The sequence below is a fragment of the Vespa crabro genome, chromosome 22, assembly GCF_910589235.1.
Source record: "Vespa crabro chromosome 22, iyVesCrab1.2, whole genome shotgun sequence".
Taxonomy (NCBI): Eukaryota; Metazoa; Arthropoda; class Insecta; order Hymenoptera; family Vespidae; genus Vespa; species Vespa crabro.
This window is the reverse complement of record NC_060976.1, coordinates 237,593-262,552: the sequence shown is the minus strand read 5'-3', so window position 1 is coordinate 262,552 and position 24,960 is coordinate 237,593. Positions and strand designations below refer to the sequence as shown.

Genomic DNA, 24,960 nt, shown 5'->3' with positions numbered 1-24,960 from the left:
TTAAACAATATTTAAAAATAACAGCAGAATGCAAAATGCATGTTCCGACAAATCTAATGTACATGTTATTATTTGTGCCTTTATACGAACAAGCTCATGATCCTTGCAGATCAAATAGATATTTCGTTCTTGAGGAGCTTCATTCGATTAAATGTCGACATAAATCGACCACATTGATATGGATTTTGATGTTAATAATAATAATAATACTACTACTACTATTACTATTACTACTACTACTACTACTACTACTACTACTACTACTACTACTACTACTACAACTACTACTACTACTACTACTACTACTACTGCTACTACTACTACTACTACTACTACTACTACTACTACTACTACTACTACTACTACTACTACTACTAATAATAATAATAATAATAATAATAATAATAATTATAATAAAATAAAATAACGTGATTGTAATCAAAGCAACTTAGCTTTTGCTAAATGAATCCCCAATGAATCTTCAACGAATCTCATTTAATATTCGCGAAAAACGCATAAAGAAATTAGTTAATTTAGCAAAAGGAACAATCCGAGGAAATAATAAATCGTAAATTGAAATAATTACGATGAAACGTTGCTTTGAATAGTTTTGTAGCCGGATTAGCAAATACAGAATTAGGAAATGAAATAAGTTATATGAATTAAAAATCTCTAAGAGAAAAGTAATTAAAAATTTCGATAACAACTTGAAAATTATATTAAAAATGGACATACAAGATTTCGTGATAATCATTACTAGAAAAAGCTTACGGATAGAAGATATGATGGCCAACAACAATACATGATTAATAACATATTTAAAAATCATTAAAGATAATATTACATTACAAATAATATATGATGTATATATATATATGTATAGGTATATATATGTATATGTATATATATTCTCATATTATGATACTACAAATAACTATAAAACAACGCGACGATAAATTTTGTCGAAAAAAAAATTGCTAACAAACAGATCATAATTTCGAAGAATTCAGAATGTTGATAAATAGGAAGTTTCTAAAATAAAGTATCGAAAACTAGAATGACGAAAACATAGCTTTGTTGAATTTAATAGAATACAAAATCTAGCATTGTATATAAAAATTAACAATAACCCACCAATACGCAAAAGAATGCATAAGTTTTGTAATCGTCTAGCAATCGAGCACACGATCGATGAATTAAGAGCTTCAATAACCTAGAACAAAAAACTCTCGGATAAATAAAAAAAAATTCACGAATAAATAAATCAATATTGTCACAGAAAAAATTGCAAAATCATAAAAAAATTTTAATTCTCAATAAAGTAGGAAAAATTAGTAAAGTAGAAAAATTGCCCGAGCGAACGAATTCGGGAAAACACTTTCTGACGTTACAGGAGTTCGAAACAGACTAAACGAAAGCATTGAATAATTTTCAAAGGATGAAACAAAGTTATTAATGAAGTAATTATATCTTATTAAACTTGGGATTATATTAACAACCACGATTGTTTCGATATTGCTAAAATAATAGAATACACGGATATAACAGCAGTAACGATTAAATCATTGAAAGAGATTAGGATTATTACAAATGACGATCGAAATTTTCATATTGTTTAAAATAAAAATTTTAGTATATCGTGAAATATTTTTGATACAATAAGGAAGAATTAAATGTACTTATCATTCAATTAAAATTAAGCCAATTGAGAATCATTTATGTCCAGAATGTTAATTATATGTTCTTATTAATTGAACTATGCGCTATGATATCGGAAAGACTAGTAGACGTTTCAAGAAAGATAGAATTCATTCTATTCAAATATACAATTATTTATGCATAAAAAACATTAAAATAACATATCCACGTGTAAAAGTCGTGGTGAAAGGACGAATGTATTACAGAGGGAGAAACTCTAAAGTAGGGACCTGATAAAAAATATGACATGACGGGGTTTAGTGGATTGCACGTAGGATAAATATCCTCACATCTTCTTGAGAATAGGACAATATATGATAATTTTAACATATTTTGCTAACGAGGAATAAGCGGAAGAAATGTGTATCCCAACAGAGGTGGCAATTTTATCAGATATAGGGGCAATCTTGATAGATCGAATTCTAATGGACAAAAAATAGATTTATTTAATTGAAAAAACTGCTCAATTATTTAACGAAAATTAAAATAAATGTTATGGGACGTAAAAAACTAGTTGTCTTATCAAAAAAGGAAAGATACAATAAGAATATCTTTTAACTATTAAACTGAAATCACCTAGTACTTGGAATAATGAAGCAGTTTATGATTGATATATCGTGATATATTTTTGATACAACAAAGGAAGAATTAAATGTACTTATCATTCAATTAAAATTAAGCCAATTGAGAATCATTTATGTCCAGAATGTTAATTATATGTTCTTATTAATTGAACTATGCGCTATGATATCGGAAAGACTAGTAGACGTTTCAAGAAAGATAGAATTCATTCTATTCAAATATACAATTATTTATGCATAAAAAACATTAAAATAACATATCCACGTGTAAAAGTCGTGGTGAAAGGACGAATGTATTACAGAGGGAGAAACTCTAAAGTAGGGACCTGATAAAAAATATGACATGACGGGGTTTAGTGGATTGCACGTAGGATAAATATCCTCACATCTTCTTGAGAATAGGACAATATATGATAATTTTAACATATTTTGCTAACGAGGAATAAGCGGAAGAAATGTGTATCCCAACAGAGGTGGCAATTTTATCAGATATAGGGGCAATCTTGATAGATCGAATTCTAATGGACAAAAAATAGATTTATTTAATTGAAAAAACTGCTCAATTATTTAACGAAAATTAAAATAAATGTTATGGGACGTAAAAAACTAGTTGTCTTATCAAAAAAGGAAAGATTCAATAAGAATATCTTTTAACTATTAAACTGAAATCACCTAGTACTTGGAATAATGAAGCAGTTTATGATTGATATATCGTGATATATTTTTGATACAACAAAGGAAAATTAAGTGTACTTATAATTCTATTAAAATTAAGCCAATTGAGAATCATTTATGTCCAGAATGTTAATTATATGTTCTTATTAATTGAACTATGCGCTATGATATCGGAAAGACTAGTAGACGTTTCAAGAAAGATAGATTTCATTCTATTCAAATATACAATTATTTATGCATAAAAAACATTAAAATAACCTATCCACGTGTAAAAGTCGTGGTGAAAGGACGAATGTATTACAGAGGGAGAAACTCTAAAGTAGGGACCTGATAAAAAATATGACATGACGGGGTTTAGTGGATTGCACGTAGGATAAATATCCTCACATCTTCTTGAGAATAGGACAATATATGATAATTTTAACATATTTTGCTAACGAGGAATAAGCGGAAGAAATGTGTATCCCAACAGAGGTGGCAATTTTATCAGATATAGGGGCAATCTTGATAGATCGAATTCTAATGGACAAGAAATAGATTCATTTAATTGAAAAAACTGCTCAATTATTTAACGAAAATTAAAATAAATGTTATGGGACATAAAAAACTAGTTGTCTTATCAAAAAAGGAAAGATTCAATAAAAATCTCTTTCAACTATTATGCTGAAATCACCTAGTATTTGGAATAATGAAGCAGTTTATGATTGATATATCGTGAAATATTTTTGATACAACAAAGGAAGAATTAAATGTAATTATCATTCAATTAAAATTAAGCCAATTGAGAATCATTTATGTCCAGAATGTTAATTACATGTTCTTATTAATTGAACTAAGCGCTATGATATGGGAAAGACTAGTAGACGTTTCAAGAAAGATAGATTTCATTCTATTCAAATATACAATTATTTATGCATAAAAAACATTAAAATAACATATCCACGTGTAAAAGTCGTGGTGAAAGGACGAATGTATTACAGAGGGAGAAACTCTAAAGTAGGGACCTGATAAAAAATATGACATGACGGGGTTTAGTGGATTGCACGTAGGATAAATATCCTCACATCTTCTTGAGAATAGGACAATATATGATAATTTTAACATATTTTGCTAACGAGGAATAAGCGGAAGAAATGTGTATCCCAACAGAGGTGGCAATTTTATCAGATATAGGGGCAATCTTGATAGATCGAATTCTAATGGACAAAAAATAGATTTATTTAATTGAAAAAACTGCTCAATTATTTAACGAAAATTAAAATAAATGTTATGGGACGTAAAAAACTAGTTGTCTTATCAAAAAAGGAAAGATACAATAAGAATATCTTTTAACTATTAAACTGAAATCACCTAGTACTTGGAATAATGAAGCAGTTTATGATTGATATATCGTGATATATTTTTGATACAACAAAGGAAGAATTAAATGTACTTATCATTCAATTAAAATTAAGCCAATTGAGAATCATTTATGTCCAGAATGTTAATTACATGTTCTTATTAATTGAACTAAGCGCTATGATATGGGAAAGACTAGTAGACGTTTCAAGAAAGATAGATTTCATTCTATTCAAATATACAATTATTTATGCATAAAAAACATTAAAATAACCTATCCACGTGTAAAAGTCGTGGTGAAAGGACGAATGTATTACAGAGGGAGAAACTCTAAAGTAGGGACCTGATAAAAAATATGACATGACGGGGTTTAGTGGATTGCACGTAGGATAAATATCCTCACATCTTCTTGAGAATAGGACAATATATGATAATTTTAAAATATTTTGCTAACGAGGAATAAGCGGAAGAAATGTGTATCCCAACAGAGATGGCAATTTTATCAGATATAGGGGCAATCTTGATAGATCGAATTCTAATGGACAAAAAATAGATTTATTTAATTGAAAAAACTGCTCAATTATTTAACGAAAATTAAAATAAATGTTATGGGACGTAAAAAACTAGTTGTCTTATCAAAAAAGGAAAGATACAATAAGAATATCTTTTAACTATTAAACTGAAATCACCTAGTACTTGGAATAATGAAGCAGTTTATGATTGATATATCGTGATATATTTTTGATACAACAAATGAAGAATTAAATGTACTTATCATTCAATTAAAATTAAGCCAATTGAGAATCATTTATGTCCAGAATGTTAATTACATGTTCTTATTAATTGAACTAAGCGCTATGATATGGGAAAGACTAGTAGACGATTCAAGAAAGATAGATTTCATTCTATTCAAATATACAATTATTTATGCATAAAAAACATTAAAATAACCTATCCACGTGTAAAAGTCGTGGTGAAAGGACGAATGTATTACAGAGGGAGAAACTCTAAAGTAGGGACCTGATAAAAAATATGACATGACGGGGTTTAGTGGATTGCACGTAGGATAAATATCCTCACATCTTCTTGAGAATAGGACAATATATGATAATTTTAAAATATTTTGCTAACGAGGAATAAGCGGAAGAAATGTGTATCCCAACAGAGGTGGCAATTTTATCAGATATAGGGGCAATCTTGATAGATCGAATTCTAATGGACAAAAAATAGATTTATTTAATTGAAAAAACTGCTCAATTATTTAACGAAAATTAAAATAAATGTTATGGGACGTAAAAAACTAGTTGTCTTATCAAAAAAGGAAAGATACAATAAGAATATCTTTTAACTATTAAACTGAAATCACCTAGTACTTGGAATAATGAAGCAGTTTATGATTGATATATCGTGATATATTTTTGATACAACAAATGAAGAATTAAATGTACTTATCATTCAATTAAAATTAAGCCAATTGAGAATCATTTATGTCCAGAATGTTAATTACATGTTCTTATTAATTGAACTAAGCGCTATGATATGGGAAAGACTAGTAGACGTTTCAAGAAAGATAGATTTCATTCTATTCAAATATACAGTTATTTATGCATAAAAAACATTAAAATAACATATCCACGTGTAAAAGTCGTGGTGAAAGGACGAATGTATTACAGAGGGAGAAACTCTAAAGTAGGGACCTGATAAAAAATATGACATGACGGGGTTTAGTGGATTGCACGTAGGATAAATATCCTCACATCTTCTTGAGAATAGGACAATATATGATAATTTTAACATATTTTGCTAACGAGGAATAAGCGGAAGAAATGTGTATCCCAACAGAGGTGGCAATTTTATCAGATATAGGGGCAATCTTGATAGATCGAATTCTAATGGACAAAAAATAGATTTATTTAATTGAAAAAACAGCACAATTATTTAACGAAAATTAAAATAAATGTTATGGGACGTAAAAAACTAGTTGTCTTATCAAAAAAGGAAAGATACAATAAGAATATCTTTTAACTATTAAACTGAAATCACCTAGTACTTGGAATAATGAAGCAGTTTATGATTGATATATCGTGATATATTTTTGATACAACAAATGAAGAATTAAATGTACTTATCATTCAATTAAAATTAAGCCAATTGAGAATCTTTTATGTCCAGAATGTTAATTACATGTTCTTATTAATTGAACTAAGCGCTATGATATGGGAAAGACTAGTAGACGTTTCAAGAAAGATAGATTTCATTCTATTCAAATATACAGTTATTTATGCATAAAAAACATTAAAATAACATATCCACGTGTAAAAGTCTTGGTGAAAGCACGAATGTATTACAGAGGGAGAAACTCTAAAGTAGGGACCTGATAAAAAATATGACATGACGGGGTTTAGTGGATTGCACGTAGGATAAATATCCTCACATCTTCTTGAGAATAGGACAATATATGATAATTTTAACATATTTTGCTAACGAGGAATAAGCGGAAGAAATGTGTATCCCAACAGAGGTGGCAATTTTATCAGATATAGGGGCAATCTTGATAGATCGAATTCTAATGGACAAAAAATAGATTTATTTAATTGAAAAAACAGCACAATTATTTAACGAAAATTAAAATAAATGTTATGGGACGTAAAAAACTAGTTGTCTTATCAAAAAAGGAAAGATACAATAAGAATATCTTTTAACTATTAAACTGAAATCACCTAGTACTTGGAATAATGAAGCAGTTTATGATTGATATATCGTGATATATTTTTGATACAACAAATGAAGAATTAAATGTACTTATCATTCAATTAAAATTAAGCCAATTGAGAATCTTTTATGTCCAGAATGTTAATTACATGTTCTTATTAATTGAACTAAGCGCTATGATATGGGAAAGACTAGTAGACGTTTCAAGAAAGATAGATTTCATTCTATTCAAATATACAATTATTTATGCATAAAAAACATTAAAATAACCTATCCACGTATAAAAGTCGTCGTGAAAGGACGAATGGATTACAGAGGGAGAAATTCTAAAGTAGCGACTGGAAAAAAAATATGACATGACAACGTTTAGTTGATGGCACGTAGGGTAAATATCCTCACATCTTTTTGAGAATAGGACAATATATGATAAATTTAACGTATTTTGGTAAAGAGGAATAACCGGAAGGAATGTGTATCCCATCATAGGTGGGAATATTATCAGAAATAGGGGCAATCTTGATAGATCGAATTCTAAGGAACACAATATAGATTTATTTAATTGAAAGAACAGCGTTATGATTTAACGAAAATTAAAAAAAAATGTTATGGGACGTAAATCACTGGTTGTCTGTTCAAAAAAAGAAAGGTTCAATAAGAATCTCTTTTAACTATTAAGCTGAAATCACCTAGTACTTGGAATAATGAAGCAGTTTATGATTGAAATAACGTGAAATATTTTTGATACAATAAGGAAGAATTAAATGTACTTATCATTCAATTAAAATTAAGCCAATTGAGAAACATTTATGTCCTGAATGTTTATTTACTGTAATGAATCATTGAACTAAGCGCTATGATATGAGAAAGACTAGTAGACGTTTCAAGAAAGATAGATTTCATTCTATTCAAATATACAATTATTTATGCATAAAAAACATTAAAATAACATATCCACGTGTAAAAGTCGTGGTGAAAGGACGAATGTATTACAGAGGGAGAAACTCTAAAGTAGGGACCTGATAAAAAATATGACATGACGGGGTTTAGTGGATTGCACGTAGGATAAATATCTTCACATCTTCTTGAGAATAGGACAATATATGATAATTTTAACATATTTTGCTAACGAGGAATAAGCGGAAGAAATGTGTATCCCAACAGAGGTGGCAATTTTATCAGATATAGGGGCAATCTTGATAGATCGAATTCTAATGGACAAAAAATAGATGTATTTAATTGAAAAAACTGCTCAATTATTTAACGAAAATTAAAATAAATGTTATGGGACGTAAAAAACTAGTTGTCTTATCAAAAAAGGAAAGATTCAATAAGAATATCTTTTAACTATTAAACTGAAATCACCTAGTACTTGGAATAATGAAGCAGTTTATGATTGATATATCGTGATATATTTTTGATACAACAAAGGAAGAATTAAATGTACTTATCATTCAATTAAAATTAAGCCAATTGAGAATCATTTATGTCCAGAATGTTAATTACATGTTCTTATTAATTGAACTAAGCGCTATGATATGGGAAAGACTAGTAGACGTTTCAAGAAAGATAGATTTCATTCTATTCAAATATACAATTATTTATGCATAATAAACATTAAAATAACATATCCACGTGTAAAAGTCGTGGTGAAAGGACGAATGTATTACAGAGGGAGAAACTCTAAAGTAGGGACCTGATAAAAAATATGACATGACGGGGTTTAGTGGATTGCACGTAGGATAAATATCCTCACATCTTCTTGAGAATAGGACAATATATGATAATTTTAACATATTTTGCTAACGAGGAATAAGCGGAAGAAATGTGTATCCCAACAGAGGTGGCAATTTTATCAGATATAGGGGCAATCTTGATAGATCGAATTATAAGGGACAAAAAATAGATTTATTTAATTGAAAAAACTGCTCAATTATTTAACGAAAATTAAAATAAATGTTATGGGACATAAAAAACTAGTTGTCTTATCAAAAAAGGAAAGATTCAATAAAAATCTCTTTCAACTATTATGCTGAAATCACCTAGTATTTGGAATAATGAAGCAGTTTATGATTGATATATCGTGAAATATTTTTGATACAACAAAGGAAGAATTAAATGTACTTATCATTCAATTAAAATTAAGCCAATTGAGAATCATTTATGTCCAGAATGTTAATTACATGTTCTTATTAATTGAACTAAGCGCTATGATATGGGAAAGACTAGTAGACGTTTCAAGAAAGATAGATTTCATTCTATTCAAATATACAATTATTTATGCATAAAAAACATTAAAATAACCTATCCACGTGTAAATGTCGTGGTGAAAGGACGAATGGATTACAGAGGGAGAAATTTTAAAGTAGGGACTGGAAAAAATATATGACATGACGGGGTTTAGTGGATTGCACGTAGGATAAATATCCTCACATCTTCTTGAGTATAGGACAATATATGATAATTTTAACATATTTTGCTAACGAGGAATAATCGGAAGAAATGTGTATCCCAACAGTGGTGGCAATTTTATCAGAAATGGGGGCAATCTTGATAGATCGAATTATAAGGAACACAATATAGATTTATTTAATTGAAAGAACAGCGTTATGATATAAGGAAAATTAAAATAAATGTTATGGGACGTAAAAAACAATTTGACTGTTCAAAAAAGGAAAGATTCAATAAAAATCTCTTTCAACTATTATGCTGAAATCACCTAGTAATTGGAATAATGAAGCAGTTTATGATTGACATATCGTGAAATATTTTTGATACAACAAAGGAAAATTAAGTGTACTTATCATTCTATTAAAATTAAGCCAATTGAGAATCATTTATGTCCAGAATGTTAATTATATGTTCTTATTAATTGAACTATGCGCTATGATATCGGAAAGACTAGTAGACGTTTCAAGAAAGATGGATTTCATTGTAATTAAATATACAATTATTTATGCAAAAAAAACATTAACATATTCTACCACGTTTAAAAGTCCTGTTGATAGGACGAATGTACTGCAGAGTGAGAAACTCTAAAGTAGGGACCTGATAAAAAATATGACATGACGGGGTTTAGTGGATTGCACGTAGGATAAATATCCTCACATCTTTTTGAGAATAGGACAATATATGATAAATTTAACGTATTTGGTAAAGAGGAATAACCGGAAGGAATGTGTATCCCATCATAGGTGGCAATTTTATCAGATATAGGGGCAATCTTGATAGATCGAATTCTAATGGACAAAAAATAGATTTATTTAATTGAAAAAACTGCTCAATTATTTAACGAAAATTAAAATAAATGTTATGGGACGTAAAAAACTAGTTGTCTTATCAAAAAAGGAAAGATTCAATAAGAATATCTTTTAACTATTAAACTGAAATCACCTAGTACTTGGAATAATGAAGCAGTTTATGATTGATATATCGTGATATATTTTTGATACAACAAAGGAAGAATTAAATGTACTTATCATTCAATTAAAATTAAGCCAATTGAGAATCATTTATGTCCAGAATGTTAATTACATGTTCTTATTAATTGAACTAAGCGCTATGATATGGGAAAGACTAGTAGACGTTTCAAGAAAGATAGATTTCATTCTATTCAAATATACAATTATTTATGCATAAAAAACATTAAAATAACATATCCACGTGTAAAAGTCGTGGTGAAAGGACGAATGTATTACAGAGGGAGAAACTCTAAAGTAGGGACCTGATAAAAAATATGACATGACGGGGTTTAGTGGATTGCACGTAGGATATATATCCTCACATCTTCTTGAGAATAGGACAATATATGATAATTTTAACATATTTTGCTAACGAGGAATAAGCGGAAGAAATGTGTATCCCAACAGAGGTGGCAATTTTATCAGATATAGGGGCAATCTTGATAGATCGAATTCTAATGGACAAAAAATAGATTTATTTAATTGAAAAAACTGCTCAATTATTTAACGAAAATTAAAATAAATGTTATGGGACGTAAAAAAATAGTTGTCTTATCAAAAAAGGAAAGATTCAACAAGAATATCTTTTAACTATTAAACTGAAATCACCTAGTACTTGGAATAATGAAGCAGTTTATGATTGATATATCGTGAAATATTTTTGATACAACAAAGGAAGAATTAAATGTACTTATCATTCAATTAAAATTAAGCCAATTGAGAATCATTTATGTCCAGAATGTTAATTACATGTTCTTATTAATTGAACTAAGCGCTATGATATGGGAAAGACTAGTAGACGTTTCAAGAAAGATAGATTTCATTCTATTCAAATATACAATTATTTATGCAGAAAAAACATTAAAATAACATATCCACGTGTAAAAGTCGTGGTGAAAGGACGAATGTATTACAGAGGGAGAAACTCTAAAGTAGGGACCTGATAAAAAATATGACATGACGGGGTTTAGTGGATTGCACGTAGGATAAATATCCTCACATCTTCTTGAGAATAGGACAATATATGATAATTTTAACATATTTTGCTAACGAGGAATAAGCGGAAGAAATGTGTATCCCAACAGAGGTGGCAATTTTATCAGATATAGGGGCAATCTTGATAGATCGAATTCTAAGGGACAAAAAATAGATTTATTTAATTGAAAAAACTGCTCAATTATTTAACGAAAATTAAAATAAATGTTATGGGACATAAAAAACTAGTTGTCTTATCAAAAAAGGAAAGATTCAATAAAAATCTCTTTCAACTATTATGCTGAAATCACCTAGTATTTGGAATAATGAAGCAGTTTATGATTGATATATCGTGAAATATTTTTGATACAACAAAGGAAGAATTAAATGTACTTATCATTCAATTAAAATTAAGCCAATTGAGAATCATTTATGTCCAGAATGTTAATTACATGTTCTTATTAATTGAACTAAGCGCTATGATATGGGAAAGACTAGTAGACGTTTCAAGAAAGATAGATTTCATTCTATTCAAATATACAATTATTTATGCATAAAAAACATTAAAATAACATATCCACGTGTAAAAGTCGTGGTGAAAGGACGAATGTATTACAGAGGGAGAAACTCTAAAGTAGGGACCTGATAAAAAATATGACATGACGGGGTTTAGTGGATTGCACGTAGGATAAATATCCTCACATCTTCTTGAGAATAGGACAATATATGATAATTTTAACATATTTTGCTAACGAGGAATAAGCGGAAGAAATGTGTATCCCAACAGAGGTGGCAATTTTATCAGATATAGGGGCAATCTTGATAGATCGAATTCTAAGGGACAAAAAATAGATTTATTTAATTGAAAAAACTGCTCAATTATTTAACGAAAATTAAAATAAATGTTATGGGACATAAAAAACTAGTTGTCTTATCAAAAAAGGAAAGATTCAATAAAAATCTCTTTCAACTATTATGCTGAAATCACCTAGTATTTGGAATAATGAAGCAGTTTATGATTGATATATCGTGAAATATTTTTGATACAACAAAGGAAGAATTAAATGTACTTATCATTCAATTAAAATTAAGCCAATTGAGAATCATTTATGTCCAGAATGTTAATTACATGTTCTTATTAATTGAACTAAGCGCTATGATATGGGAAAGACTAGTAGACGTTTCAAGAAAGATAGATTTCATTCTATTCAAATATACAATTATTTATGCATAAAAAACATTAAAATAACCTATCCACGTGTAAATGTCGTGGTGAAAGGACGAATGGATTACAGAGGGAGAAATTTTAAAGTAGGGACTGGAAAAAATATATGACATGACGGGGTTTAGTGGATTGCACGTAGGATAAATATCCTCACATCTTCTTGAGAATAGGACAATATATGATAATTTTAACATATTTTGCTAACGAGGAATAATCGGAAGAAATGTGTATCCCAACAGTGGTGGCAATTTTATCAGAAATGGGGGCAATCTTGATAGATCGAATTATAAGGAACACAATATAGATTTATTTAATTGAAAGAACAGCGTTATGATATAAGGAAAATTAAAATAAATGTTATGGGACGTAAAAAACAATTTGACTGTTCAAAAAAGGAAAGATTCAATAAAAATCTCTTTCAACTATTATGCTGAAATCACCTAGTAATTGGAATAATGAAGCAGTTTATGATTGACATATCGTGAAATATTTTTGATACAACAAAGGAAAATTAAGTGTACTTATCATTCTATTAAAATTAAGCCAATTGAGAATCATTTATGTCCAGAATGTTAATTATATGTTCTTATTAATTGAACTATGCGCTATGATATCGGAAAGACTAGTAGACGTTTCAAGAAAGATGGATTTCATTGTAATTAAATATACAATTATTTATGCAAAAAAAACATTAACATATTCTACCACGTTTAAAAGTCCTGTTGATAGGACGAATGTACTGCAGAGTGAGAAACTCTAAAGTAGGGACCTGATAAAAAATATGACATGACGGGGTTTAGTGGATTGCACGTAGGATAAATATCCTCACATCTTTTTGAGAATAGGACAATATATGATAAATTTAACGTATTTGGTAAAGAGGAATAACCGGAAGGAATGTGTATCCCATCATAGGTGGGAATATTATCAGAAATAGGGGCAATCTTGATATATCGAATTCTAAGGAACACAATATAGATTTATTTAATTGAAAGAACAGTGTTATGATATAAAGAAAATTAACTTATATGTTATGGGACGTAAAAAACTATTTGACTGTTCAAAAAAAGAAAGATTCAACAAGAATATCTTTTAATTATTAAGCTGAAATCACCTAGTACTTGGAATAATGAATCAGTTTATGATTGAAATATCGTGAAATATTTTTGATACAATAAGAAAGAATTAGTTGTACTTATCATTCAATTAAAATTAATCCAATTGAGAATCATTTATGTCCTGAATGTTTATTTATGTGTATCGATTAATTGAACTAAGCGCTATGATATGGGAAAGACTAGTAGACGTTACAAGAAAGATGGATTTCATTCTAATCAAATATACAATTATTTATGTATAAAATACATTAAAATAACCTATCCACGTATAAAAGTCGTCGTGAAAGGACGAATGGATTACAGAGGGAGAAATTCTAAAGTAGCGACTGGAAAAAAAATATGACATGACAACGTTTAGTTGATGGCACGTAGGGTAAATATCCTCACATCTTTTTGAGAATAGGACAATATATGATAAATTTAACGTATTTTGGTAAAGAGGAATAACCGGAAGGAATGTGTATCCCATCATAGGTGGGAATATTATCAGAAATAGGGGCAACCTTGATAGATCGAATTCTAAGGAACACAATATAGATTTATTTAATTGTAAGAACAGCGTTATGATTTAACGAAAATTAAAAAAAAATGTTATGGGACGTAAATCACTGGTTGCCTGTTCAAAAAAAGAAAGGTTCAATAAGAATCTCTTTTAACTATTAAGCTGAAATCACCTAGTACTTGGAATAATGAAGCAGTTTATGATTGAAATAACGTGAAATATTTTTGATACAATAAGGAAGAATTAAGTGTACTTATCATTCTATTAAAATTAAGCCAATTGAGAATCATTTATGTCCAGAATGTTAATTATATGTTCTTATTAATTGAACTATGCGCTATGATATCGGAAAGACTAGTAGACGTTTCAAGAAAGATGGATTTCATTGTAATTAAATATACAATTATTTATGCAAAAAAAACATTAACATATTCTACCACGTTTAAAAGTCCTGTTGAAAGGACGAATGTACTACAGAGTGAGAAACTCTAAAGTAGGGACCTGATAAAAAATATGACATGACGGGGTTTAGTGGATTGCACGTAGGATAAATATCTTCACATCTTCTTGAGAATAGGACAATATATGATAATTTTAACATATTTTGCTAACGAGGAATAAGCGGAAGAAATGTGTATCCCAACAGAGGTGGCAATTTTATCAGATATAGGGGCAATCTTGATAGATCGAATTCTAATGGACAAAAAATAGATTTATTTAATTGAAAAAACTGCTCAATTATTTAACGAAAATTAAAATAAATGTTATGGGACGTAAAAAACTAGTTGTCTTATCAAAAATGGAAAGATTCAATAAGAATATCTTTTAACTATTAAACTGAAATCACCTAGTACTTGGAATAATGAAGCAGTTTATGATTGATATATCGTGATATATTTTTGATACAACAAAGGAAGAATTAAATGTACTTATCATTCAATTAAAATTAAGCCAATTGAGAATCATTTATGTCCAGAATGTTAATTACATGTTCTTATTAATTGAACTAAGCGCTATGATATGGGAAAGACTAGTAGACGTTTCAAGAAAGATAGATTTCATTCTATTCAAATATACAATTATTTATGCATAAAAAACATTAAAATAACATATCCACGTGTAAAAGTCGTGGTGAAAGGACGAATGTATTACAGAGGGAGAAACTCTAAAGTAGGGACCTGATAAAAAATATGACATGACGGGGTTTAGTGGATTGCACGTAGGATAAATATCCTCACATCTTCTTGAGAATAGGACAATATATGATAATTTTAACATATTTTGCTAACGAGGAATAAGCGGAAGAAATGTGTATCCCAACAGAGGTGGCAATTTTATCAGATATAGGGGCAATCTTGATAGATCGAATTCTAAGGGACAAAAAATAGATTTATTTAATTGAAAAAACTGCTCAATTATTTAACGAAAATTAAAATAAATGTTATGGGACATAAAAAACTAGTTGTCTTATCAAAAAAGGAAAGATTCAATAAAAATCTCTTTCAACTATTATGCTGAAATCACCTAGTATTTGGAATAATGAAGCAGTTTATGATTGATATATCGTGAAATATTTTTGATACAACAAAGGAAGAATTAAATGTACTTATCATTCAATTAAAATTAAGCCAATTGAGAATCATTTATGTCCAGAATGTTAATTACATGTTCTTATTAATTGAACTAAGCGCTATGATATGGGAAAGACTAGTAGACGTTTCAAGAAAGATAGATTTCATTCTATTCAAATATACAATTATTTATGCATAAAAAACATTAAAATAACCTATCCACGTGTAAATGTCGTGGTGAAAGGACGAATGGATTACAGAGGGAGAAATTTTAAAGTAGGGACTGGAAAAAATATATGACATGACGGGGTTTAGTGGATTGCACGTAGGATAAATATCCTCACATCTTCTTGAGAATAGGACAATATATGATAATTTTAACATATTTTGCTAACGAGGAATAATCGGAAGAAATGTGTATCCCAACAGTGGTGGCAATTTTATCAGAAATGGGGGCAATCTTGATAGATCGAATTATAAGGAACACAATATAGATTTATTTAATTGAAAGAACAGCGTTATGATATAAGGAAAATTAAAATAAATGTTATGGGACGTAAAAAACAATTTGACTGTTCAAAAAAGGAAAGATTCAATAAAAATCTCTTTCAACTATTATGCTGAAATCACCTAGTAATTGGAATAATGAAGCAGTTTATGATTGACATATCGTGAAATATTTTTGATACAACAAAGGAAAATTAAGTGTACTTATCATTCTATTAAAATTAAGCCAATTGAGAATCATTTATGTCCAGAATGTTAATTATATGTTCTTATTAATTGAACTATGCGCTATGATATCGGAAAGACTAGTAGACGTTTCAAGAAAGATGGATTTCATTGTAATTAAATATACAATTATTTATGCAAAAAAAACATTAACATATTCTACCACGTTTAAAAGTCCTGTTGATAGGACGAATGTACTGCAGAGTGAGAAACTCTAAAGTAGGGACCTGATAAAAAATATGACATGACGGGGTTTAGTGGATTGCACGTAGGATAAATATCCTCACATCTTTTTGAGAATAGGACAATATATGATAAATTTAACGTATTTGGTAAAGAGGAATAACCGGAAGGAATGTGTATCCCATCATAGGTGGGAATATTATCAGAAATAGGGGCAATCTTGATATATCGAATTCTAAGGAACACAATATAGATTTATTTAATTGAAAGAACAGTGTTATGATATAAAGAAAATTAACTTATATGTTATGGGACGTAAAAAACTATTTGACTGTTCAAAAAAAGAAAGATTCAACAAGAATATCTTTTAATTATTAAGCTGAAATCACCTAGTACTTGGAATAATGAATCAGTTTATGATTGAAATATCGTGAAATATTTTTGATACAATAAGAAAGAATTAGTTGTACTTATCATTCAATTAAAATTAATCCAATTGAGAATCATTTATGTCCTGAATGTTTATTTATGTGTATCGATTAATTGAACTAAGCGCTATGATATGGGAAAGACTAGTAGACGTTACAAGAAAGATGGATTTCATTCTAATCAAATATACAATTATTTATGTATAAAATACATTAAAATAACCTATCCACGTATAAAAGTCGTCGTGAAAGGACGAATGGATTACAGAGGGAGAAATTCTAAAGTAGCGACTGGAAAAAAAATATGACATGACAACGTTTAGTTGATGGCACGTAGGGTAAATATCCTCACATCTTTTTGAGAATAGGACAATATATGATAAATTTAACGTATTTTGGTAAAGAGGAATAACCGGAAGGAATGTGTATCCCATCATAGGTGGGAATATTATCAGAAATAGGGGCAACCTTGATAGATCGAATTCTAAGGAACACAATATAGATTTATTTAATTGTAAGAACAGCGTTATGATTTAACGAAAATTAAAAAAAAATGTTATGGGACGTAAATCACTGGTTGCCTGTTCAAAAAAAGAAAGGTTCAATAAGAATCTCTTTTAACTATTAAGCTGAAATCACCTAGTACTTGGAATAATGAAGCAGTTTATGATTGAAATAACGTGAAATATTTTTGATACAATAAGGAAGAATTAAGTGTACTTATCATTCTATTAAAATTAAGCCAATTGAGAATCATTTATGTCCAGAATGTTAATTATATGTTCTTATTAATTGAACTATGCGCTATGATATCGGAAAGACTAGTAGACGTTTCAAGAAAGATGGATTTCATTGTAATTAAATATACAATTATTTATGCAAAAAAAACATTAACATATTCTACCACGTTTAAAAGTCCTGTTGAAAGGACGAATGTACTACAGAGTGAGAAACTCTAAAGTAGGGACCTGATAAAAAATATGACATGACGGGGTTTAGTGGATTGCACGTAGGATAAATATCCTCACATCTTTTTGAGAGTAGGACAATATATGATAAATTTAACGTATTTGGTAAAGAGGAATAACCGGAAGGAATGTGTATCCCATCATAGGTGGGAATATTATCAGAAATAGGGGCAATCTTGATATATCGAATTCTAAGGAACACAATATAGATTTATTTAATTGAAAGAACAGCGTTATGATATAAAGAAAATTAACTTATATGTTATGGGACGTAAAAAACTATTTGACTGTTCAAAAAAAGAAAGATTCAACAAGAATATCTTTTAATCTTTAAGCTGAAATCACCTAGTACTTGGAATAATGAATCAGTTTATGATTGAAATATCGTGAAATATTTTTGATACAATAAGAAAGAATTAGTTGTACTTATCATTCAATTAAAATTAATCCAATTGAGAATCATTTATGTCCTGAATGTTTATTTATGTGTATCGATTAATTGAACTAAGCGCTATGATATGGGAAAGACTAGTAGACGTTACAAGAAAGATGGATTTCATTCTAATCAAATATACAATTATTTATGTATAAAATACATTAAAATAACCTATCCACGTATAAAAGTCGTCGTGAAAGGACGAATGGATTACAGAGGGAGAAATTCTAAAGTAGCGACTGGAAAAAAAATATGACATGACAACGTTTAGTTGATGGCACGTAGGGTAAATATCCTCACATCTTTTTGAGAATAGGACAATATATGATAAATTTAACGTATTTTGGTAAAGAGGAATAACCGGAAGGAATGTGTATCCCATCATAGGTGGGAATATTATCAGAAATAGGGGCAATCTTGATAGATCGAATTCTAAGGAACACAATATAGATTTATTTAATTGAAAGAACAGCGTTATGATTTAACGAAAATTAAAAAAAAATGTTATGGGACGTAAATCACTGGTTGTCTGTTCAAAAAAAGAAAGGTTCAATAAGAATTGCTTTTAACTATTAAGCTGATATCACCTATTATTTGGAATAATAAAGCAGTTTATGATTGATATATCGTGACACATTTTTGATACAACAAGGAAAAATTAAGTGTACTGATTCTGTAATTAATATCAAGAGCAATGAATATCATTCAGGTTCAGAATTTTTATTATAACAAATTGCTTAGTCGAAAAGGCTTTATCTTACGTTGTTAAAAAAGAAAAATAGTGAAGCATTAGTTAATTTTCGCGTGTAATAGAAAATTGAAACAAAATATTCGATAGTAAAGAGTGAATTTCCCATTTTCCTTTACAATGTAAAAAATTGATAGAAAGATTTTACAATGCGAAGACTAACGAATTGTTTATAGTGCAAATTGAGACCACGGATAATTTAAAGAATAGGTAGGTATTATGCGAATTTAAAACACAATAAAAAGATAGTTTAAGATAGATGCGAATTTCATTATCGACAGCATTAAGAAAATTAAGTGAGACAAGAACAAAGAAAGCGAAGTAGAGATTCTGTATAGTTTCCAGAACAGTTTGCTTATCGAGAAAAGCGAAATCTAACACAACACATTACATTCTACAATATTGATAGAGGTTTCAGTCTATTTAAAGCAACGATAATCTTATAAAATGTATTACTCTGTTGTTCTGTTTCAATACCCTTTATCAATTATCTATCGTTATCAAGTATCCACAAGATTTCTTATAGCTCTTTTTATTTCGTCTCTAATTTCTTATTTCAATCAAAACTAATTCACATTTTCTATCAATGAAAAATCGTGTACCGTGTATATATTGTTGAAATCTAAACACTTCTGAAGATTGTTACGAAGAAATTTATCGAAATAGATAAAAATTTTTATGTCATATTAAAATCGATTAGATTTGGCAAGATTATATAAGGCATAATAATATTTTCCTGATATGAACTAACTAGTCAGATAAAATTTTATATATATATATATATATATACCTTATATTATATTATTTCGTTAGATAAATAACCAAGATTTCTATGTCCTCTACGAAAAAAAAAAATAATTTTGAATAAATAGATAATTGTTTTAAGGTGCAATTATAATATCTATTCCATGATTAGAGTAATTTGTAAATATCATCTACAACGGGACTTAGAATTTTTTTTTAAAAGAGTTTATCTAATAATAGAACTTGTCTAAACATTCAGTGATACAGGAAACACTTTGATAGCCAATAAATTAGAAAAATTTTCTAAAGATAGAAAATAACATAAAGAATACATAAAAATCCCAAACCGCAAATGGACAATTAGGAAACATTATTTTAGAAATCTAATTATAAATAGTAACTCGGTTGTAATTTAGATGGTTACGATTGGTATGTATATTACTTATCAGAAATGCAATGTAATGCAGTATAATGTAACAAAGAGAACGCGGTATGAGACAGACAAAGAGAGAGAAAGAGAGGATATCTATTCCTTCTTCGATATTTTTGCGATATTTTTGCAATGATAGCGTTCAAATATACATACAGTTGCAATAGTCTCCGGCAGATTACCTAAAACAACATTAAACATAGTCATTGAAACGCGACAGGCAGCATTAGAATGTAGAAAATAGTATTCCAGCGGAACTGATAAAATCCGACCATATATGCTAAACGACAATCGTATAGTTTAGAAACTTCAGTTATCGCTGATACTTGATAATATAACGGTTACTTAGGACACGACATGATATAATATTTAATATGTCTGCTCTGTCTGTTCGATCGATCCTGTATTCTCTCGATATCGAATGTTATTATTTAACTGTTATTATTTCACTGTTATTATATAACTGTTTTACGATCTACATTCCCATTCCCCTTCACTCTTCCATTCATACCTTGCACGTCATTTTATCTCGGAAAGAGTAGTATCATCAAACAATAGGAAAACAGAAAATCATTCGCTTCGATGATATTACCTTCTATAATCTAGTTACTGTGCATTATTTCCTGTTGTCGTCGCTCATGATGTTGGATAATCAATACGATTGAAAATGTACAATTGTCGAATTCCATTGGTGTTTCTATCCATCTCAGTTCTATCGGTAGAATATCCATTTGTTTCAAAAAATTCTCGACGATTATATATCTCAATACAGGTTGAAAATACTTACTATTCAATAGTTCGACGTACAACATTTTTGTGAATAACGAGTATGATCCAGTGTTCGCTTCTATTTTCATGTCTTCCTTGTTGGATCGGTTCTGCGCATGTAATGACGCGCTATCTCCTTGTCCATTACGAGTCAGTAATATTTAATACGTGTCTCTACAATCTACATGGTCTTGTCGTCCACTATTGTTACTAAACACATCTTGGGATTAATTGTCATCATTGATTATTAATATCAATCTGTTCTGAGATTATCTCATTAATAATTCATTTGATCTACTCACAATTATAATATCGTCCTATGTGTCATCCTCCCGTAACGGATGATGATCTACTGGATCAAAGGGATAACTTGATACGTCATCGGAATTACGGATGGATTTTCAATTCTCCTTTACTCCCAATTATAGTTTCAACAGTTATAATACATATCCATATCTATACTCTGTTAATTTTACAAAACTTTAGATACGTACGTCAGTCCTATTTCATCGTCGTTGTTAATCCTGTATTTAGTATTACGCATAAGTTTCCTAGATCGATCATAATTGATCTGATTATAGTTCGACTTGTTCGAACTATATATCTCTACTATTGTAGTCCTCCCAACAAAGTTATTATCCTCGACGTTCTTTTTCTCCAATCTTAATTAATAATAAATAACAATTTGCTTTATTGCATTCAAAAACTTAACATCACTTTATAATTTTGTACATTTATTATCTTATTTACAGTTGAATCACATAATTGCCGTTAACAGTCCTGCTTTTCATCAATTTAGCATGATATGTTCGGTTAGTGTGGTTAATGATCAGCACTTTTTTTTAAAAGTCTGCTAGCAGTTGACTGGTAGAGATAGGTTTTGCATATCTTGAAAGATGTCCCAAATAATCGCGGAATTGTATGTTTCTTAGTCCCAAAACTAATCTCCATTCGACTGTTTCCTTATAGGGCATAGTTGCTTTTGTGCGTTTGGCTAGTTTACCGTAGTAAATATATTCTGCTGCGTTCTATCCTATCTTCCTATTGTATTCTCGTGCAACTAATCGTTGCCATGAAGAAAGACAGGTAATTATATTATCGTTTTGCCAGACTTCTCTCCAATTCGCCAATTAATAATGCTTCAAAATCTTCTCTAACGATTCTAAATCGTTTAACCGTGTGGCGTATACATAGTTATAACTGATCAATTTTCTTTATTTTTTTCGATTAATCGAAATTATTCTTTATTTTTCTTCGAATTATCTCTCAACCTCAAGATCCGAATAAATCCGATTCGAACGTCGGTAATATTTCATTGATGCCTTTAATATATTAACCCTACGTTTTTACGTTATTCGCACATTCTTGTGAATAAAAAGATAACAAACGTCATATTTATTTATTGTTTGTTCACTTTCATTTGACCTCAATCATTATTTTTTTTGTTTCTCGATATTTCGTCGTTGTCTATTCTCGTTATTGATTGTATTCTTTATCTTCGTTGTTACCGTTTTCAACAACAGTATCTTCGTAATGATTATCTTTATCTTTTAATCTTGTTGACATGTCTATTCTTTGTTCCTAGAAATTTTTTTTCTTTATTTCGTTTTACTCTTCTTTCATTCTGGTGTATCCGAGAGTTCCTGGAATCGTTTAGATGCTTTAGAGAGATTCTTTAATCTTTGTACTTTCGTGACGATCATTTTTTTTGATTATGCTCGATCTACTCCTTGTCATTGGTCGGAGAGAATATATTGGTCAAATAAAAGTACCGGTAATTCAACTATCTTATCCGATGTATTATTACGATGTTCCTTGTAATCTATATACATATATATATATATATATATATATATTTATATATATATATATATATATTTATATATATTATATTATAAAATTTTCATACGTACCAATCACACCAAAGAGAATATCTTGTTTCGTTTGGATATTTCACTTCTTATGTAATGAGTCGTTCGGAAAGTAATTTCGTTTTTTTTTGTGAAAATGAAAGACAATTTTCGTTTAATGAACAAATATTTTATTAAATTATATATTGACCATTCTGGTTCAATACCTTTTGCCATCTTTCTGGTAGTAGCATGAATCCACGCTTATAAAATTTTTGGTCTTTGCCGGCAAAAAACTGATCGAGGTGGTTTTTGACCTCCTCATTTGAAGGGAAGGTTTTACCGCCTAAAAAATTTTGCAGTGACCAGAATAAATAATAATCTGAAGGTCCCAGATCTGGAGAATATGGTGGCTGTGGCATTATATCCCATTCAAGTTGTAAAAGCTTTTGGCGAGTGACCAAACTGGTATGAGGTATCGCATTATCTTGATGGAACACTATACCTTTTCTGTTGATTAATTCTGGCCTTTTCTATTGAAGTCCATCGTTCAGTTTGTCCAGCTGTTGACAGTAGACATCCGAATTAATTGTTGTGTTATTCGATAAAATCTCAAAAAAAACGATTCCTTTAAAATCCCATCAAACAGATAATATCACCATTTTTGATGGATATTGGCTTTGGAAATGCTTTGAGGTGATTCATCTTTTTTGTTCCATGATCTCTTGCATTTGACATTGTTATATACAACCCATTTTTCGGCCCCAGTAATGATGCACTTCAAAAATGCATTATTTACGTGACATTTGAGTAACGAATCACAGACGTCAACGCGACGACACAAATTTCTCTCCGTGAGAACATGGGGAACCCATATATCGAGCTTCGAGGTTAATCCCAGGCCTTTTAAGTAGTCATAAACAGTTGAATTTGATAAATTTAACCTCTCACCGATCTCACATGTTGTTATTCGCCGGTTTGCATCAACTAATGCCTTTATCATGTCTTTATCAGCTTCAATCGACCTTTCAGAACGTGGTGCATCTTCGACATCAAAATTGCCGGATTGTAATTTTGCAAACCAGTTCTGGTACTGGCGTACTGTCGACACATCTTCTCCATACACATTGGTTAATTTTTTCTGTCTTGAACAGCATTTTTAATTTTTCTATAGTAAAAAAGTAAAATATGACGAAAATGCTGCTTATTGCTCTCCATATTTAAAAGGGCACCAACCAAAAACTACTGCGTAGAGTTAATTGGACTTTTTCACACACAAGCCTTGCTATATCAGCTCTGAAAACATATAATGATTATGCGGCTTAATTGTGAAGTAGGTTGCAAAAAAATACAATTAACTTCTCTGTCGGAAAAAAATGAAATTATTTTCCGAACAACAATTTAACAATTTAACAATAATTTGTTAAATCTTCATACGAAGATTATTGATACGAGTGAAATAAAACAATAAATAAATATATATATATAATATATAAAAATATATATACAAATATTACTTTTTATTAAAGATAAAACGTATTTACTTTGTGATTGCCTGATCACGACTGACTTCAGTTATGGCGGGGATAGATTATATATATTTGGTTGTAGAGTGTCGCTATCTTCGATCTCTGTAGTTACCCGCGTTAATTTGATCGTTACACATATAGATATTAAACAAACGCGAAGGACATTAAATACGTTGGAAAAGAACCTACGTCATCAGTTTTTTTTTAGGAAGGGGAGGAAATGTTATGTTCTATTGTACCATCTCATCATCATAATTATTATTATAATTATTATTATAATTATTATTATAA

General features: G+C 29.3%; 1 long non-coding RNA gene across 4 annotated transcripts; it reads right to left on the bottom strand.

Annotated features, from left to right (window-relative positions):
• Positions 1-20,577: 20,577 nt before the first annotated feature.
• Positions 20,578-24,701, bottom strand: LOC124431659. Of its 4 annotated transcripts, none has more exons than XR_006944056.1 (6): positions 23,204-24,493; positions 22,041-23,112; positions 21,593-21,952; positions 21,310-21,510; positions 21,115-21,234; positions 20,578-20,704 (listed from the first exon to the last, which is right to left on the bottom strand). It is a non-coding gene; the product is annotated as an uncharacterized LOC124431659 (long non-coding RNA). The 4 variants fall into 4 exon arrangements; XR_006944054.1 differs by lacking the exon at positions 20,578-20,704 and adding an exon at positions 24,658-24,701 and having other exon boundaries at positions 20,815-21,234; positions 23,204-24,436; XR_006944055.1 differs by lacking the exon at positions 20,578-20,704 and having other exon boundaries at positions 20,815-21,234; positions 21,310-21,500.
• Positions 24,702-24,960: the final 259 nt, after the last annotated feature.